Here is a 6432-nt window from a genome sequence, read left to right on the forward strand (position 1 = left end):
ATTCAACAAGTAGAGAGTACAGGAAAGATTTGGACAAGTCGTATCTAGATCGATCGAGAATGTTTTGGACTACTTCTGGTTAGAAGCAGAGCACGAGTAATATTTTCACTGATACTACCGAGGCTGAGGAAGCGGTGGTTACAGGTAAGTTTCTGGAAGAGATAGGGGCTTGAGACCCCTGTTAATAAATATAAGTATAAGTATGACTATATGTGAGAATATGGCTGTAACTATATTTGAGAATATCTGGTAGGGCATGCTTGCATATGTTGTATCTGATTGTGTGTTGTGCAATATATATGTTATTATATCTATTCTGAAGGCCAGCCTAAGGGCACCGGGGCCGACAGTAAGCGTGCAGAACGCAACCCGGCCTAAGCGTGCCGGGGTTGACTATAAGACCAGAGTACTCTTGCTAAGGGCGCTGGGCCTGAATGTCACTTAAATAAACAGAAGTGTTGATTGCACTTAACTAACTGTATTGATTGTTGAGAATGGATTATGTGTTTGATTAAGCAGATTATTACTGCTAAGCCTATTGCTTATATCCTGTTGTTGATTGAATTTATCGATCTAAGTTTACTGTTTATATACAGTTGCTCATTTGTACCTGTTGATTTAAGTTTTCTTGCTGAGTCTTGGCTCACCGATGCTATGTGGTGCAGGTAAGGGAAAGGGAGTGCTGGACCAGCCATGAGTAGAAGAGATTTATGGGTGGTGTGTATGGCCGGGATAGCCTTGGGGGAACTAGGGTGGGACCCTGTTTTGCCGCTTAGGACGACTAATTTGTATTCCATTTGCCTTTTATCAGTCTGTAACCACTTTTTGGGATCCCGTGTATAAACTTAATATTTTAATGAAAAATAATTACTTCACTGATCAAAATTTTTAATATCTAACATTGATTTAGTCTTTAACTACACATTTAAGTCCAAATGACTCACTTAGTGAGTTAAGCATTATTTTAAACACACAGTGTAACGGTCTTGGCTAACTAGGGTGTTACATCATAGCTAGGTCGAATTCAAGGAAAGGCAATTCAATTATTTGAGTTTAGTTTTGGAATCTATAGTTTTCTTCAGAGTTATATTGAATTCTTTGTTTGAAGGGATTTTGATTGAGTTTAAGATTGTTTACTATGTTTCTGAGTTGTTGGGTATTATGGTTGAAATAGGTGAAAACCATGTTCTGGGATGGTTTTTGGGGGTTTGGCGATTCTTAAAATCGCTGGTTTTTTGGAGTTCGCTATCTCCCGTTGCGACTCTGTTCTTGGGCGTCGCGACCCTTATGAGCTCAGAGGGACAAGCAGGTGCCTTGAACCGCTTTGGCGCCGCGACACCAGGTGAATTGTGTCGCGGTGCATGCCCTGTAGTTTTGGGCTCGGGGCTTTCTGACTTGTTTCGCCGCAACCGTAATTGGGGGCATCGCAGCTCTAATCGGGAAAATAAGAAAAATGAGTTTTGCAAGCTGGAAACGCAAGTCTAAAGGCTCGGGAATGGTTCTACTACCAAGTTAGTAGAATGCATGGTCCCGGAGGCTAGGACTGAGTTTGGAAGCCTTTATTAGCTCAATCCTGATAGTATTCATTGTTATGCTTGTGACTAGGCTGAACTGTTAGGCTCATGAGGAAAGGACCATACTCGAGGGTCGTCAAACACTATTTACTTAGGACCCGAGGTAAGAAAACTCCACCCGGTATGTGTTTAGGGCTTGGCTCGATTATAGTACAAGATTATTACTATGTTGAGAATGTTTTATTAAACATGTTAATTGCACTGTGTTTACCTATGTTAAATAATATCTACTTATCTAGTTATCTAGTTGTGATGCTTGGCTTATAAGTCGAGGATTCATCTGTGTTATCTGAGGAAAAGCTTAGCTTAATAGTCAAGGATACACCTGTTATAAAAAACTCGACTTATCAGTCGAATGTTAAAGGACTCGACTTATCAGTCGAAGGATAAATGACTCGACTTATTAGTCGAAGAATAAGAGACTCGAATTATCAGACGAAGGTTAAAGGACTTGACTTATCAGTCGAAGGTTAAAGGACTCGACTTATCAATCGAAGGATAAAAGACTCGACTTATCAGTCAAAGGATAAAAGACTCGACTTATCAGTCGAAGAATAGGAGACTCGACTTATCAGTTGAAGGTTGAAAGATTCGACTTATCAATCGAAGGTTAAAGGACTCGACTTCTGAGTCGAGGACGGCAATAGCACGTTGAGCGCTGGTCGATATGGTCAGGCCTAATGAGGAGCGTGATATACACTTGATCGACCCTATGGTCGTTATAAATCTAAAGCGTCAAGTACATTGGGCCAGGTCTAAGGCTAGTTATACAGAGGATAGGCCAGCGGCCTCGGGGTGACTCCATGGTCACGTATTTAGGGAAACGGGCCTTGATGTGACTCTATAGTCACTTATATGGATTGATTGCATGCATGAGTAAGGTTATTACTGCTAGGCATGCTAATTATGAATCTGTGGTCTAATAATGTACTGCTTATAAGCATGATTATGTTTTCTTCCTGAGCATTGGCTCATGGGTGCTAAATGGTGCAGGTAAAGGAAATGAAAAGTTGGACCAACCATGAGTTGGAGAGCTTTAGAGGCATAGTGTATATATGTGGCATGCTTGTCCGCCACGACCAAGGTTATCAGTTGGAATTGGGGTTGGACCTTGATTTTGCCGCCTAGGTCGGTTTTTGTATACATTTTTTGGTTTGTAACCATTTTAAACTATATTGCGATCTCATGTATGGAAGTCAAACTCTTTTAATGAAATGGTTGACTTTTGACCGAAATTTTTAGTACCTAAACAAATGGTTAGTTTTAATTACACAGTTAAGTATAAATGACTCGTTTAGCTAGTTAAGTACCATTTAAATTACACAGTGTAATAGTCCTAGATTAGAAGGACGTTACACATACAGTGGCCCAAAAAGTCACCAATGTAGTCTTGTTGTCGACTCCCATGCCCCAGCTCCGCCTTCCGTATACGCCACACCCACCTCCCAGTCCTTTGCCACCCAAAATGAAGAAGAAGAAGGTGATGATGATGATGATGAGTAGTGTTTTATAGGGTTGATGTTTTTTTTTTCCTTTTCTTTAATTTGGTTTAGCAAAATAAAGAAGAAGAAGATTAATAGGCTTAGGTCTTTTTAAGTTAGAAGTTTGTTTTCATTTGGTCTTTAATTTTTTTGACCATTTGATACTTGTTTAACGGGTTTAATAATCCAAACTTTTTAAATTTTGTTTTTGTTTTATTAATTATGAATATAAATTTAATTAATTTTGAAATAACAAAAATAAAATTAATTTATTTATTAAAAGGTAGGGTAATTTTGTCATATTTAAAAAATAAGTTAATCAAATTAAAATGAGAGTACTAAATGTATACAATTTATAATTAGAGGATAAGGAATGTTATTAAAAACATAATAGTACTACATTTGTATTTCAATAGAATATAAGATATTTTCCAAAAAAAAAATAGCAAATAAGTATTTATCTATTAATAAATAGTTAATAATTAAGAAATGATGGCATGCACATAATAATTAATTAATATGAAAAAAAATTAATAAGGGAAAAAAGTGAACTTTATTTAATAATCACGTTTTATACATGCCCGGTTAAGTCAACAAAAAGTGAAGTTCTTTATTGAATATTTCATACCATTATAGTTATACACACATATCATACTAGTCTAGCTCATAATTAATAATTCCCCTGCTCATCATTATGTATAATATTACTATATACATACACGTGTGAAATGTGTTGTATTATATTAATACAACAAGTACTTATTCCATCCAAACTAAACAAAATAAATTTTGCCCCTCCCCATTTTTGTTAGCAGAATGTATTTAGTTTCTCATTTTTGACATTATCTTCAAATGCCCTTTAAATAGTAAAATTATTCTTCTTTTACTCCTAACTACTCGTCTTAGTCAGGGCTGGCCTTGGGCATAGGCAGGCTAGGCTCGTTACTAGGGCCCACCCCTACCCAGGGCCCATTTTATTTAAAAGTAGTTTAATTTTATTAGTTTAATTTTATATTACTAAATATTAGTTTAATTTTATTTAAAATTACATAAAAAAATTACATATACAAAATGGTCTATTTTTTTCAAATTTATTAAAACCGTCTTAGGCCCACTTTTTTTCAGGGCCGGCCCTGGTCTTAATATGAATTTACTCAATAAATTTTTTTATTTATCACTAAATATCACATATATTGATAACATTGTTTCATTTTTATCCTTGAATTTAACTTTTCTTATGAATTTAATTTTATTAAGAATTTTTTATTTTTTACCCCTAACAAATATGGTATAAGAAAATATTTATATGAATATCTATTAATTTATGTTATAATATATGACTAAATAAAATTAAACATATTAAACTAATTATAATTTTATCAACCATTATAAAAGTTAATTTACCTTAGAAAATTAAAATAGTAAATAATCAAATAAATAATATAAAATTTGTAAGTTGCTTAAAATTTTTTTATTCTTATTTATATAATTAATGTATACATTTTAAAAATATATATATATATTTTAACAAACTTTGATTTAGTTTTATTATGAATAAATAAATAAATAACACAAAACCATAACAAAACTATATAAATTTGAAAAATATTTTGGTTTTTTCCAAATCAACATTTTCCCAATTCTTTTTTTTATTTACTTATAGCTAACACATACATTAATAACATTATTAATAAATTTATCTTTATTTAAATTTTCTAAATATTTCATCAATTATATAGTCCAACAAAAAATTACATAATCAACTCCTATAAATTATAGGTAAAAATTGATAAATCTTTTTTGTTTTGTTTTAACTTATGTAACAATTAAATAAAAATAAAATTAATTGTATGACCAAATTTATAATAAAAATGAAATTTAAGGTTAAAATTGAAATAAATTTATTTTGTATGTGATATTTAATGATAGACAAAGTATTTAAGGTAAATTCATATTAAAAGAAGTAGTTATGGAGTAAAAGAAAACTAATTTTGCCATTTATAAAGTATTTGAATACAATGTCGGAAGTGAGGAGATAAATTGATACTTCTATTAAAAGTGGGGGGGACAAAATGACTCGTTGTTCCAAAACAAAACAATACAGCTGGCATGAAAAGTTTTGCCAAAAAGTAGGAGTCGTCTCTATATAACTTTATAATATTTTATCACACACCCATGCATACACTAGCACTTATAATAATCAGCAACTTATATGACCAAAAATAAAATAATAATCTATTCAACACGTTCTAGTATTATATGTGCAAATTAAACCCTTTTGATTTGACTACTATGTTGGCGTATTGAGTAAATTTCACTCATTTTTTTTAATATTTATGAATAAATTATGATGCTGAAAATAAAGTTTAAATAGTTAATTGCACTTATATTTTTAATTATATGTGTGTAACTTATTATTTTGAATTCTATTTTTTATACCTAAAATTATTTAGAATTTTTAAAAATGTAGTGAAATATCTGCTATAACTATAATATATACTGTCATATCCTACCTTAAAATTCCCTACATTCACATTTATTAAGAAAAATCTACAAGAAAGTAAGAGATTACCTGTAGGATACGATATTTAATTAAGATATGATGAATGATCAGAATCGTTATTTGCAATCTTGATGAATTATGGGAATTGTGCTTTAATGGTATAAAAATATAGGGGGTTTCTCATGTGCAGCTCTTAAAACGTATGCACCGGTGGGAACGTTTTTATTTACCGTTGGATGCATTTCAGTGGGTGAGATATGCAGTACTTATGCAAGTTAGATTGAACTTCCCGTGCACCCTACCACACACAAATTATAACCAATATGTTAATCCTAATGGACTAACACTACAACAAAATTGATATATAATGACTCCCCACAATGTCTTACACCATTGGTGTAAGACATTAAAACTTATCAGAGATTTTAAATGTATGATGGTGGGAGACATTGAAAGTTTTTATTAATGAATACAATTGGAAGACATTAAAAATGGTGGAAGATGTTGAAAATAGGCTGGGTGCATGGCTAGGGGGACATCCAATGTCCCCCACTGGGAGATGTGGGACATGTGGCATGTCTCCCAGTGGGAGATGTTGGATGTATACGGGGGTACATCCAACGTCTCCCACTGGGAGACGTTGGATGTCTCCCTGACTTATTTATTCATTTTTGTTCTTCTTCCTCCTCATATTACAGCAAACAGAGAGCACGAGCACAAAAGGGGGCTGCGATTTTAGGGTTTTAAGGTTAGTTTTTTTGTAATTTTTATGAATTTTAGTTAATTATTTTGATAAAAAAAATCATAGGTTTAGCATTAGGATGAGTAATATACACGATTTTGTGTTAGCTTTACATTTTTATGCATTTTTTTC

The sequence above is a fragment of the Humulus lupulus genome, chromosome 2 (assembly GCF_963169125.1).
Source record: "Humulus lupulus chromosome 2, drHumLupu1.1, whole genome shotgun sequence".
Classification (NCBI taxonomy): Eukaryota; Viridiplantae; Streptophyta; class Magnoliopsida; order Rosales; family Cannabaceae; genus Humulus; species Humulus lupulus.